Raw genomic sequence first — 15416 nt, forward strand, 5'->3', positions numbered from 1 at the left:
GACATGTCACGTGCACCCACCATGGCCGGTTTCTCCACTATTCTGTGGCACTGATCATGCCAGCTCATCTGCTTCTGTCGCAGTGTCTGTTGGCAGGGATACTAAATATGTTTTTGCAACTTCCTTTTCTTTCTCCAATATTTCCTTGCTGTTATTCACAACAGTGTTTTTGTTTGTATTTAAAGCTGCAGCAGTGTATCAACCACCTTGGTAATGGAGAACAGCAGGCCACCATTACGTTTTTCAGTCTCCAAATGTATTTACGTAATGAGCAAGCCATTTCTCTCAACTGATGTCAAATGGCAGTCCTCTGGCCAAGCGAATATCAAACATTTTTACTCGTCTTTTGACACACTTGCTTCTGACATAGGTCAGTAATACACAGCAAATAGCAGTAACAAATATAATAATGACTCCTGTAACAGTAAAAATGCAAGCAAACAAACTCACAGGTTGTAGAAATCATAGAGGACAGCAACCTGTCTGAAACTCAAGTGAAGTGCAAGGAAGAAGTATCATGTGGTACGTGTAGAGATTTGGCAACTTTGGGTGCTCGTTGCAGTAACAGGGGTCACAGGATTGGCAGAATAGGCTTCCCCTCTACTACTTCCACCATAGCTGCCATTCCTAAAGTACTTTCGAACATACTACGAGGTGTGGCTAGAAAAAAACCGGACTAGTACTGGTGAAACAATAAAACGAATGCAATAAGGCTGAAAGTCGCGTGGCCTGTCACGTGACTCTCGCTCCGCCTACTGCTCGAGTTTCATCTGCCTCCTGCACTCAGTCTGCCCGTGGCGTCTGTTTTAAGTAGTTGATGTTTTGTCTGTGCGTCGGAAAATGTTGAGTGTACAGAAAGAACAGCGTGTTAACATCAAATTTTGTTTCAAACTAGGAAAATCTGCAAGTGAAACGTTTGTAATGTTACAAGTGTACGGCGATGATTGTTTATCGTGAACACAAGTGTTTGAGTGGTTTAAACGATTTAAAGATGGCCGTGAAGACACCAGTGATGACACTCGCACTGGCAGACCATTGTCAGCAAAAACTGATGCAAACATTGAAAAAATCGGTAAACTTGTTCGACACTTTCCTTGTCAACTCCTGTTAACTCAGACACTGCTCTGATTGTTAAACGGCGATCTTGTCGAACAAGTTTACCGATTTTTTCAATGTTTGCATCAGTTTTTGCTGACAATGGTCTGCCAGTGCGAGTGTCATCACTGGTGTCTTCGCGGCCATCTTTAAATCGTTTAAACCACTCAAACACTTGTGTTCGCGATAAACAATCATCGCCGTACACTTGCTGTAACATTACAAACGTTTCAGTTGCAGATTTTCCTAGTTTGAAACAAAATTTGATGTTAACATGCTGTTCTTTCTGTACACTCAACATTTTCCGACGCACAGACAAAACGTCAACTACTTAAAACAGACGCCACGGGCAGACTGAGTGCAGGAAGCAGATGAAACTTGAGCAGTAGGCGGAGCGAGAGTCACGTGACAGGCCACGCAACTTTCAGCCTTATTGCATTCGTTTTATTGTTTCACCAGTACTAGTCCGGTTTTTTTCTAGCCACACCTCGTATAGTCTGTTCTGTTGTACGGTTCACAGGTTTGTGATACCACATAGTAAATATGAAGTAAAATGTCTGAATTTATAACATGGTGTGTGAACAGTTTAGTGTAGTGAAAGTTGAGGGGCTGCTAGGTTGTTTAATTTAAGATCTGTGGTTTAATTTTGCTTCTTTTTTGCTGCATATTTAATACAAAATGGCCCACCTTAGTTAAGATATGTAAAGCATGTTCTTATACCTGGTCACGTTTAGCAAGTTATCTGTTTACAGTTAAGGACACACTTCCAGTTCAGCGAAATTTCCTCCAAGAGTGGAAGATCAGTTGTAGCTAATGGCAATAATAATAAAATTTTTGTGGTGGTTATAAAGAAGAAATATTGTATCTAGTTGTCCTGCAAAGAACAGAGGAATAATATATTGTTTCTACTTTGGGTTAACTTGACCTACGCTTCTGAAATGTGGACTCTGAAGAAAATGAATTAAAGTAAGATACAGACATGTGAAATATAATTTTACAAATTTTGAGTGGGTGTAGCAAGGCAAACAGAATAAGAAATGATCAGGGATATAGTAAAACAGGTACTTTTACAAGGGCAGCAGAATCAACCAGGCTTAAGTTGTCAAGACAGATAAAGAGAATGAGGGTACAGAGTGCATTAATTGAGAATCCAAGCAAAAGATCAAGACTACACTGAAAGGAATGAAGGAGAGAATTTGGAGGAAAGGACTGGAACAGGTTGGTGCCAAAGTGGTAGGATAGGTGAAAATGAAAATGCAGAGGACACATAACAGACCTGGACGGTGGCTGTAAACTGTTGGTGGTCATGATTGTTACAGTTGATATGAAATATCCGTGTAGGGCTCAAGTATCTGTGGCCCTGATATCTAGAAATGATGCTGCATACCGGAAGTGACCTAGTCACTACTGAAAGCAGGCTATTATCATATTTATTCTGTAATATGTGACCTTTTCTTTTCTACATTTCATATGACTGCTCAGCAGCCAGTAGAATGACTGTATCATCAATGAGTGATTTCAGCAACTCCTAGCAAGACTAATTTTGGAAATGGTTGTAATTAGGTGTAATTAATGATAATTGCCTACAAATTTGTATAAGTACAAGATTGAATGTCCCCAATAGAATACTTACCATTATTAATTTTTTTGGTAACTTTCACTGTGAATCTGATCATAACACTTCTGGCTTCAGAATTGTTTTCCCAGATCTGTTCGTTACTGTTGATGCAGTGCTCCATTGTGCTAAAGGAGTGAAATTTCACTGCTTCTGAGGTTTATGTCCTCATAAGATATTAGCATATGTGGGAATTAAAATACACCTGCTCTTTCTCCCCATATTTTGTTTCTTTTCACTAATTCCACTTTCCAGTCCCTTCAAGTTTATTCATCCTTGGTTGCCCCATCCTCATCCCAACTGAGCCATATTTTCCACATATTATCCGTTGTGTTTTTTCTTCCTCAGTCTCATCATATTAATTTCATTTAATTTTTGGTTACACAGTTTAATTAAAAGTTTTCCCTCACTTAGGTTTTCAAGTATTTTTGCTTCAACCTTTGGCCGCATTTTGTTGCTTTCTCTGTATGCAAATTGTTAATGATGTGCTGTATATGCCTGTAGGTAGTTTTTCTTTCCAACTAGTATATTTTTTTGAATTCAAACTTTGTTTACCTGAGCATTTTGCTGTGGATGAGGGCCTTAATAAAATGTGAACACTGTACCCAATGCTGAAGTGCCTGTTTGTTACTAAATGCTTTATCTATGCATGGAGAGATTGTCTTATTTTTATAGCATTGTATTTTTATTTTTCGCTATTTTCACTGTAGTGGTGTGCACATAATAAGATGGGGGTGGTGGGTCAATGGGTAGTGGCATGGAACAGAGTATCATGTGACACTCCAGCTGATACTGTCATTCTGCTATTTCTGCCTATAGCACGTGCAGCTGGGTGCATGTAGAACATTTTGATGTATAATTCCATTGGGAACCGTGTGCACCACGGCTGTATTATTGTCACTATATGTTGAATAAATGGCAGCATCAGTCATAAAGATTGAAATCCTTTATTTTCCAGATCGATTTTGCTCACTGTAAGACCATCTTCAGTGCTAACTATTCAAACCTCGAAGGCCTATATCATAACAACACGAATATTTTCTATAAGGTGTAACATTTAATGTGACGATTACTTCCAACAGATATCTTCACTTCTACTGCATACAATTATTTTGAAATTACTGATGAGCTTGTCTTGTGACCTCGGCAATTGCCGCTCCAACATATAATCGATCTGTGAAATAAAGGATTTCAATCTTTACTGCTGATGCTGACATTTACCCAAAATATATTGTAGAACATGTAGCATTGATTTTCGTGTTAATTGAGGTACGGTGATGGTACTTAGCGACTGTAGTGTTCATTACGGGTGGCATAAAGCAAACACAACAAGTATTATGTTAAGACGAATGGCACTGATTTACTGACCACATGAATTCTGCTAGGCAGTGTCGGAAGCAGACACAGTTATCCTGATGTAGCGCTCACCCCTGCATCGCCAGTTACTGGGATGGGCAGTGGCTGGAGCGTGTGATGTGGCACTGCACGCTGCACTGACGGTGCCACAAAGTGTTCTCTGTATCTCTTTCTGTGCAGAACACGTCATGCTGTCACCTTCTTACATATACCCCACTGTAGTATAAGTGAATGCTGTTTATAAAAGGACAGCACAACTTGAAACAAAGCTGTACAGTAACTGAATTAGCCCTAGTATTAGTTTTTCTTGACGTATAATTATTATACTGGTATGCAAAACTTACGAAAACAACTTTTGCATGATGTGTCACTGCCAAGTGACATAGCTTGATGAAACTTGGACCATAAATGTAAAGAATTGCTACAGTATAGTACAAAGGTAACTGAAAGAAATACCCAAACAAACAAGAATGACACTTTTATTCAAAGGCAGTAATTACCCTGAAGTCACGCCCATTTATGATGGTTCCCTGGACATTACAAAAGGTAGGACATGGTTCTCAATTGGGTGTGTGTTCTCCACAGATAGCAACACATACGCTGAAGTGTACTCCTGTACTGGCCACAAGGTTGCTAAGAAGCTCTTGTGGTAGGGCATTGCGTTCTTTCACCAGCAGGGTTGACTGCTGCGGGGTGGTCATTGCTGCATGTGGATGTGCTGCAATATTCTCCCCCAATGCATGCCACAAGTGCTCAATGGAATTTAAGTTCAGTCATTTGCCAAATATCCTCTCATTCAGAGAGCTGCTCCAAATGCTCTATTCTATGCAATTGTGTGTTACCATATATAAAGACTCCTTTGGAAAAAAAGAAAAACTTTACTACTACTAGGCTAATTACTGTTTAGCTCTACAGGGCCTTTATACTGAAGTGTTTCCCCACACCACCTAGTATCGTCTTTCTATGTGTGTGAGTAACTGTATGTTCACTGTTGAGGGTAAATACATACAGCGTACACAGGGCAATGTGTGAAACTGATAGCGATTACGCGCTTGCGCTGTTGTAGAAATCTGCTCCAGATGCTGCAGATACCGTGTTGAGCTGAAAGTGGTAACCAAAGTACGGAGAAATATTCTTCGGGGCTCTGTTGCATAGTAATCAGATTGCTTTCAGTTCTGAGAAATGTCCAGGTACTATTGTGGATTTGAATGATCCATGCCCGCATCTCGTGGTCGTGCGGTAGCGTTCTCGCTTCCCACACCCGGGTTCCCGGGTTCGATTCCTGGCGGGGTCAGGGATTTTCTCTGCCTCGTGATGGCTGGGTGTTGTGTGCTGTCCTTAGGTTAGTTAGGTTTAAGTAGTTCTAAGTTCTAGGGGACTGATGACCATAGCTGTTAAGTCCCATAGTGCTCAGAGCCATTTGAACCAATGATCCATGAAGTGACTTCTTTTCCGAAGAAAACATCGAACTATTTCACTAGAACTGAACGCTCCCGTCGGAACTGTTCTCAAGCTGGTATTTATTAGTAAATCACAATAGAAGTATATCGCTGGGTGTATAACAACATGTACCTTCTTGAGCTGAACAATATTTTATTGTTCTATTAACTGATTTCCTTCCATATACACTTATATTTTACAATGTGAATCAAAAACTCGCAATGGCGTCAATTTTTACATCACAAGAATGGCTCTCCTCTCCTGTAAAATTACTCTTAACAAGAACAAAACGTGATGTACCTGTGTCCGGTTAATGGCTGACGCTACAGATCAGTTTGCATGAAGATGAATTTATTTATGAAAATACAAAGTACAGCCACCAACAAACCTTACATATTCACATACTCCTTTACCTTTAACCCAAATGAATACAGACTCGTTTACAGATATTTTCCTCTTATTACGAGTATACAAAGACAATGCTGAAGGCGACATATACGCTGATTTACCAAAGTCTTTATTTGCAAGTTCTGCCATATGGTAGGTGTGATAGGCTATAATGTCTCTATCAACAAAACTTTCAAGTCCAGGTACGTTAGGAACTCCAGTACCTCCACGTACAATGGCTACGGTGAGCCAACCATTACCATGTGAGAAAGTATACTAATACTAAATACTAATACTAAATATACGAAATACTAATACTAAAATACTAAATGTAATACTTATACTAATACTAAAATTAAGTCTAATACTAAAATTAAGTCTACAACCACAGAAAACACAAGGTCCATCGGCAAGTGCAGTAGCAGCAACACTCTTAACTGGAATGCGGTTCTTCTTGTCTCCAGGTGTTGTAGCGAACTCAATGTTCTCGATGGTTTTATACACTGCAATTGTGCGTTACCATCCGTAAAAATGAAATCAGGGCTAATTGTACCCCTGAAAAGATATAAATGTGGGCAAGAAGTGCGTTGTCAAAATAATGTTGACCAGTGAGTGTACCGTGTTCGAAGATTTGGAAGTCATGACTCCCATGTAAAATTATGCCTCCCCCACACCATAACACCTGGTCCACCTAAACCATCATGTTCGCCAATGTTCCTGGCTGTGTTACGTATTCCCACCACGTCCAGAATCACTAACCCAACAAAATCTGCCATCATCTCGGAAGAGCATGCAACCCCGCTCCTTGTTGATCCAGTCCCTATACTCTTGGCACCATCACAGACAGTGCCGCCAATACTGATCATTGGACAGAGAGACCACACTGATGCAGTCACTGTGAGATTGCAGCCTTGGGAAATGTGGTTGCAATTGCACTTACTGGTTGATGTGGATCCCTTCTTGCCTGCTGCAGAAGATAGTGGTCATCTGATTCCATAGTTGACCGTGGTTGACCACGTCCTCTTCTTCAGCCTGTGGTTTGGAATGCTCCCCGTGCATGTGAGAAAATGCTGTGAGCAATACCAAACTCCTGGTCTATACTAGTCAGTTTTCGCTCTACTTTCCTGTGTGAGGTCATTCAGACGTTGTCTCCAGGCCATTTAGTAGTGAAAACCAGTGCCACAATCCACTGTAACTGCTTGCTGATTGACACACACTATCTCCTTCCTTTCCCTCAACTGCCTCGTGTTTCTGGGGCACCCCCATTTGGCACTGTAGTCACTCCAAACGCCGTGTGATGTACAACTTCTTGTGCCTGACTCTTCAGTCTTCTGGCAGCATGCTCTTGCACTTTCATTGATTTCCACTGAGTAGTTAATGTGTTATGTTGCTTTATTTAGCTCACGTTGAAGTTTTGCAGAGCAGTGTACTGTGAGTTTAATATAAAGTTTAATACAGTTTAAAATTTTATGTTTTTCGTGGTTACTAACTTCTCCAAAATCTGAAAGTACAATTCTGTAAGTCTCATTTTGATCCATGTCCAAATCTACGTTGTTGGGATTCAATGCCACTCTTCACCTGTGGCTTTTATTGTGCTCCCTTAATATCCTTTATTGTAACTGTTCTGGCAATCCCAAATTGCATTGAGTAAGATGGCACAGTAATTGGAATACTCGACTCAGATTCAGAAGGACCACATCTGTAATTTCCTTCCCATTCTTCCTCTATCCGAGCTTGTGCTCAATGTTAATTGGCTTCATTGTCAGTTATACTAAATCTAACCTTGTCTCTGTTTCCAAATGACATTGATACTAAATCTAACCGTCTCACTGAGCGAGGTGACGCAGTGGTTAGCACAATGGACTCGCATTTGGGGGGGATGATGGTTCAATCCCGCGTCCGACCATCGTGATTTAGGTTTTCTCTGATTTTCCTAAATCACTCCAGGCAAATGCCGGTATTGTTCCTTTGAGAAGACATGTCTGACTTCCTTCCCCATCCTTCCCTAATCCGATGAGACCGATGACCTCACTGTTTGGTCGCTTCCCCCAAACAGCCCAACCATCTAACCTTCTCCCTGTTGCCAACTGACATTGAACTTCAAAGTACAAGAACTCCACATTAATTAATTGTTTGTAATAATCCTAGACATTATAGAACTCCTTCTGTGAATAAGTTTATTGTAAGAGGTAAGAGTGATAAGACTTTCTAATTTGTGCACCGTAGAATCTGTCTACCAACATAAAAGTCAATACCTTGTAATTTTAAATACCCAAAGAAAAGTATATGTGCCTGTTTACTGTGCTGAAGGTAATCTCTCTCTCTTTAAAATTGCATGCACGCAAATACATACAAAATTATATTCATGTGGTATTCATAAGTAGCCATAAAGCATTGTTTACCCTGAAAATTTTCACAGTGTTTATAAGCATAGGTATCATCAACAAGGTATTAATACATCGAAGTCAGCTCAGTTGGTCAGGAGGGTGTTCCATTTTTGCAAGTTTTTTCCAAAGACAAATAACTTGGTTGAGAAACTCTGTTTGGAGAGCCTTACCAACAATTAATTTTATATGATCATTCCACTTCAAATCGCTCCGCACGCAAACTCCCAGATATTTTACAGAAGTAACTGCTACCAGTGTTTGTTCCGCTATCATATAATCATACAATAAAGGATCCTTCATTCTATGTATTCACAATGCATTCCATTTGTCTATGTTAAGGGACAGGTGCCATTCCCTGCACCAAGTGCCTATCCGCTGCAGATCTTCCTGCATTTCGCTGCAATTTTCTAATGCTGCAACTTCTCTGTATACTACAGCATCATCTGCGAAAAGCCACATGAAACTTCCGACACTATCTACTAGGTCATTTATATATTTTGTGAAAATCAATGGTACCAGAACACTCCCCTGTGGCACGCCAGAGGTTACTTTAACGTCTGTTGACGTCTCTCCGTTGAGAACAACATGCTGTGTTCTGTTTGCTAAAAACTCTTCAATCCAGCCACACAGCTGGTCTGATATTCCGTAGGCTCTTACTTTATCAGGCGACAGTGCGGAACTGCATCAAACGCCTTCTGGAAGTCAAGGAAAATGGCATCTACCTGTGAGCCTGTATCTAATATTTTCTGGGTCTCATGATCCTTCGAGGGGGTTGTCTTCCCAGAGAAGGTCAAGGTAATAGTGTATTGGTGTGATGTAAAACCCTGTATTCCACCACGGATGAGAAGCTTTAAATGCTTATGGTTTGGGCACGTCTTCCCACTGCACCACTGATCCCCTCTGCAGTGACTGTGGGCGCCCCCTCCGTGAGATGAGTGCCTGTGCTCCCCCACCAGTGTGTGTAAATTGTCATGGGGAGCATTCGCCACGCTCGCCTTTATGCCCGGTGTTTGTGAAAGAAAGGAGGATTCAAGAGTACAAAACCTTAGATCGGCTCACCTACACTGAGGTACGTCAAAAGTATGACCGGCTCCATCCCATGTCTATGTCTTCTACTTTTGCTTCCGTTACGTCCATGCCCCCACCTACCCCCTCCTTTTCCAAGCCCCACCCCATTCTCTCCATGCCTTCAGCCTCCTCCTCCTCCTCCCCCTCCCCCTCCCCCTCCCCCTCCCCGTCAGTACCCATACCCACCCCTTTGGGTGCTGCTCCCCCTCCCCTGCTGGAGAAGTGCTCCCCTCCTTCAGTGGCTGTCGGTACTGGAGCTCCCTCCCGGGACTCCTCTTCCTGGCATCCCCCCTGAATGGCAATTTACGGCTCCACATCAGCAGCGTGATCCGCTGGCGGTGGGCGCCAAGATTTTCCAGTGTAATTCCGTGCCTGCCCTCGCTGAAGTCTGCCTTTCTCTTCCTTCCCAATAGAAGAAGCAGAAATGTAAGAACAAGGGCAAGGCCCCTCCGATACCCCCTGAGGTGTAGCCTTCCCCTCGTCCAGTCAATGAACCAACAGTGTCTGACCCCACCTATATGGATATTACCCCGCCCTTATTGGTGATGGATGGCAACTTGGTGGCGTGACTGACTTTGGCTTGAGAATCCTCCAGTGGAATTGTATTGGGTATTTGCATCACCTTCCAGAATTGCAGCCCCTACTTTCCTTCTATTCTGCTGCTTGTATTGCACTCCAGGAGACCCATTTTGTCAATTCTTACTCCCCCGTCCTTCATGGGTTCCACACTCCCTGTCGCAACCAAATTGGCCCTTTTCAGGCTTCTGGTGGCGTTTACACCTTGGTCCGCAAGGACATTGTTAGTAAATGGGTTCCCCTCCATACCACTTTGGAAGCCATTTCTGTCAGGGTCCATCTGGCCGCTCCAATCATTGTATGTAATCTCTACCTCCCACCTGACAGGCCGCCCACATCCCATGCTCTCACCACCATTCTTCAACAACTCCTTTCTCCCTTCCTGCTATTAGGGGACTTTAATGTCCACAACCCTCTTTGGGGTAGTCATACGACTACTGCCCTAGCAGGACAGTTGAAGCTGTTCTGGCAGGGCTTGACCTCGTGTTTACTAAACACAGGCGCTCGCACACACTTAAGTGTGGCGCACGGCACTTTCTCTACCATTGACCTCTCCATCTGCAGTCCCAGCCTTCTTCCCTCCATTCAGTGGGGAGTGCACGATGACTTACGTGACATCAACCATTATCCAATTGTTTTAACCTTCCTTCAGTGTCTCTCGCTCCGTCTCCCTCTCAGGTGGGCCATATCTAAGGCTGATTGGGGTGCCTTCTCCTCTGCTCCCAGCCCCCTGTATTGCCACATGACAGTGTTGATGAATCTACTCAGACTTTAACTGCTGCCATCCTTTCAGCAGCTGTTTCAGCAATCCCTTCTTCCTCAGGTTCCCCACGCTGGAAGATGGTCCCTTGCTATACTCCGGAAATTGCTGCAGCCATAAAAGACTGCCTCTGTGCTCTTCAACACATTAAGCTACACCCTTCTACTGCTCTTCTTCTGGTCTTTAAACGACTCTGCGCCCGGGCCTGCTATCTAATCAAATTTCAGAAACAGATTTGCTGGGAACGGTATGTAGCTGCCATAGGACCACACACCCCTCTTCACAACTCTGAGTGAAACTCAGGCGAATTTGTGGCCAGCGTCCTCCCACCGTGGTTGCAGGTATTTCTGTGCATGGTGTTGTCCTTACCAATCCGGACTTTGTAGCAGAAAATTTCGCTTACCACTTTGCTCAAGCTTTGACATCGACTCAGTATCCGCCCACGTTCCTTCTCCTGAAAGAGTGCTCAGAATGACTGCCTTTGTCTTTTGTTTCTTGCTGCTCGGAGCCATATAATGCTCCATTCAGCGACTGGTACTTTGCCAGCGCCCTCGCCCTTTGTCCTGACACGGCTCCTGGACTGGATCGGATACATAACCAAATGCTCCAATACTTATCGGTGGCTGGCCACCATCGTATACTGACCATCTTCAACCATCTGTGGATTGAGGGATTCTTTCCTACCTTCCTACCCAGTGGCAGGAAAGCATTGTTATTCCGGTGTTGAAGCCAGGGAAGCTGCCTCTTCAGTTGGATAGTTACTGTTCAATTAGCCTTACTAACACCCTTTGCAAGCTCCTTGAAAACATGGTGAGTGGGCGGCTGTTTAGGATCCTTGAATCCTGCGACCTTTTGTCATTGACTCAAAGTGGTTTTTGCTGTGGCCGCTCTACGGTAGATAATTTGGTGCACCTGGAGTCTGCTATCCGGTCGTCTTTTGCCCATCAGCAACACCTTCTTGCAGTCTTCTTTGATGTGCAGAAAGCCTGTGACACCACCTGGCACCACCACATCCTCACCACCCTTCACGAATAGGGCCTTCTTGGCGCTCTGCCCATTTTTATCCGTAACTTCCTTTCTTGTCGCTCTTTTCGGCTCCAAGTTGGCTGTTCGTACAGCACTCCCCATCGGCAAGAATATGGGGTTCTGCAGGGTTCTGTGCTGAGCATCCCTCTCTTTCTCCTAGCCATTAATGGTCTGGTGACAGCTGTTGGGCAGACAGTGTCCCCCTCTTTGTATGCTGACGATTTTTGTATCTACCTCGCTTCCTCCGTAATGGGTGCTGCAGAACGCCGTCTACAGGGGGCAGTCTGCTGGGGCCACTACATCTACATCTACATTCATACTCCGCAAGCCACCCAGCGGTGTGTGGCGGAGGGCACTTTACGTGCCACTGTCATTACCTCCCTTTCCTGTTCCAGTCGCATATGGTTCGCGGGAAGAATGACTGTCTGAAAGCCTCCGTGCGCGCTCTAATCTCTCTAATTTTACATTCGTGATCTCCTCGGGAGTTATAAGTAGGGGGAAGCAATATATTCGATACCTCATCCAGAAACGCACACTCTCGAAACCTGGCGAGCAAGCTACACCGCGATGCAGAGCGCCTCTCTTGCAGAGTCTGCCACTTGAGTTTATTAAACATCTCAGTAACGCTATCACGGTTACCAAATAACCCTGTGATGAAACGCGCCGCTCTTCTTTGGATCTTCTCTACCTCCTCCGTCAACCCGATCTGGTACGGATCCCACACTGATGAGCAATACTCAAGTGTAGGTCGAACAAGTATAGGTCGAACGAGTGTTTTGTAAGCCACCTCCTTTGTTGATGGACTACATTTTCTAAGCACTCTCCCAATGAATCTCAACCTGGTACCCGCCTTACCAACAATTAATTTTATATGATCATTCCACTTCAAATTGTTCCGCACGCATACTCCCAGATATTTTACAGAAGTAACTGCTACCAGTGTTTGTTCCGCTATCATATAATCATACAATAAAGGATCCTTCTTTCTATGTATTCGCAATACATTACATTTGTCTATGTTAAGGGACAGTTGCCACTCCCTGCACGGTGTGGGCTTACCGTGGCTGTCCGCATTCGGTCGCTCTTTTCTGAACTCAAGCAATTCCATTTACCGCCTTTCTTCTCTTCTCGCACACGTACCCCTCCTTGGCGCGTCTCTCGGCTACAGCTCTGTCTTGATCTCTCAATCGATTCAAAGGATTCTGTCCCTCCAATGGCTCTTCGCCACCAATTGTACTGTCTCCTCAGTACATTACAGGGTTCAGAAGTGATTTATACTGATGGCTCCATGATTTCTGGCTGCACTGGTTTTGCTTACACCTATACATGACACACAGAACTTCGTTCCTTGCCCGATGGCTGTAGTGTTTTTACTGCAGAATTGGTAGCCATCTTGCGCACACTGGACCATATCTGCTCCTGCTCAGGACTATCCTTCACTATCTGTAGTGACTCATTGAGCGGTTTGCACGCTATTGGTCAGTGCTTCCCTCACCACCTGATGGTCATCTCTATCCAGGACTCTTTCTCTCGTTGCTCAATGTCGATGTTCGGTGGTTTTCATTTGGACTCCAGGCCATGTTGGGATTCCTGGCAATGAACTTGCCGATCGACTGGCTAAGTTAGCTACTACCAGGCCATCTCTTGCTATAGGCATTCCGGAAACAGACCTTCGCTCGTCATTACATTGTCAAATTTTGGGCCTCTGGGATACAGAATGGCACACACTTCCTTCGCCGAACAAGCTCAGGGCCATTAAGGATTCTACAACTCCGTGGCGGTCCTCCTCCTGGGTCTCTCATAAGGCTTCTGTCGTCCTATGTCGGCTCCACATCAGCCATACTTAGTTGACACACTGTTATCTCCTCCGTCTTGAGGACTCCCCCTCTCTGTCGTTGTGGATCGATGTTGACTGTGGCTCACATCTTATTGGACTGCCTCAACTTAGCCACCCTGCGACGGACTTTTAGCTTTCCAGACTCGCTACCCCTGTTGTTGGCTGACAATGCCTCAACAGCGGATCTCGTTTTACGTTTTATTCGTGATGGGTATTTTTATCGATTTATTTAAGGGAGGGACCTTCCACCTAATCGGTGAGTGGAGGGGATGGCAGCCCCTCTTGCTCCCCCTTTGCCCTGACTGGATTGGCTTCAACTGGGCTTGGTGGTTCACTCCGGCCCTCTGCCTTCCCACTCCTTTTCTTATGGGATCTGTTACGTCTTGCGCATCTCTCTTATCTCCTGTGCTTCTTCCTTCATGCCCCTGTCATTAGTCACTTTCTTTCCCTCACCTCTTCTTCTGTCCTTTTCCTTCATTCCCTGTCAATAGTTTATCATTTTATAGGTATTTTAGTTCCCTCTTTTAATGTGGGATTTTATTAGTTTTAGTTAGTCTAAGGTCGGAGGGACTGATGACAGCGTCGTTTGGTCCCTTCTCCACCCAACCAACCAATCTTTACTCTTATTTCCTACTAATATTTACGTACTGATAAACGATATTCACAAAAATTGTGGTCAGGAGAGAAATAAATTGAAACATTTATTTGGACTTTGAATTTACCCATGATTTATGTGAGGTCACAGTTGTTAGGTGTTAAAATGGAGGCTAAACCACCTTTAAAAATGCAGAAACACTAGATTGACATGTTTGGAAGTGGCGAGCATTCATATTCAGAATTGCTCTTTGCGATAAAAGTATAGTTATAAATACTAAAAAATCATGGTCCCTTCCCTTGTAACAGTGTTTTCGTAACATGTGCTTCAACATCATTTTTCCACTCAGCAAAATAAAATAAGATGGCATATGCAGTTTGTGAATGTGAGCAGTGTCACAGCAACATGTATTTGCATGTACAGTCAATATCTCGACTGAAAGACACATTTGGATACACACACACACACACACACACACACACACACACACACACACACACAGCGTTTAACAGTAATCAAGGAATCTGACATTCATCAATCATCAAAAATAATTCACACTCCTACGGAGTTTCCTGGGAGTTTGAATTACACCATGCACTGAATACTGACGGTGTGGCTATAAAGTAGCTAACCACAAATTTTGTTATTACCATAGAGCTACAATTTTTTTTTTTAAATTCTCTCTCCTATAATCTATTCATGTAATGTGTGTTCATTTTTTGTAATGTGTGTCATAATCTCTAACAGTGCCAGTAGATCCTGTTTCCTACCATTATCCTGTATGTACAGAATTGTGTGTCTTCAATTCCCAGTAAAGGGTGGTCAGTTTATTGGATATGCATGGCTGTGGCTGACTCTTCAAAATTGTTAAGCTAAAAAGTGTCCCTGTATTCCTTGTACCACAACTTGACGGACCCATCAGCCTGACCAGTCTAGTTTGCATTAAAACTATTATGATAAATTCTGTAGATGCCAGCTTTGTCATATTTACTAACTTTCTGTTTTAAATTATTTTTTAATTTAAGTTTTAAGTTGTTGTTGATTTTAAATGTGATTTTGACTTTAAACAGTTTAAGAATGTTAGCTAGCTTTTGTGATAAATTACCAAAATAAGGAGTCATGACTCCTTTAACATTCTGTGTTGTGTTCCCATGTAGATTTGTGTGCTGTTTCTTAGGTATTAATTTGTTCAGTATGTTTTCATGGAATCCATTAGCATTGGTTAGCTGGCTCGTAATAGTCAGCTGTTACTCTATCCTGTTTACTCATCAGGA

General features: G+C 43.2%; 1 protein-coding gene across 2 annotated transcripts in view; it reads left to right on the top strand.

The window, feature by feature from the left end:
* Nucleotides 1–15416, top strand: part of LOC126248817 (UV excision repair protein RAD23 homolog B-like) — a 153902-nt gene that overhangs the window by 55759 nt on the left and 82727 nt on the right. The window lies entirely within an intron of this gene.

This window comes from Schistocerca nitens, chromosome 3 (genome assembly GCF_023898315.1).
Source record: "Schistocerca nitens isolate TAMUIC-IGC-003100 chromosome 3, iqSchNite1.1, whole genome shotgun sequence".
NCBI classification, from domain to species: Eukaryota; Metazoa; Arthropoda; class Insecta; order Orthoptera; family Acrididae; genus Schistocerca; species Schistocerca nitens.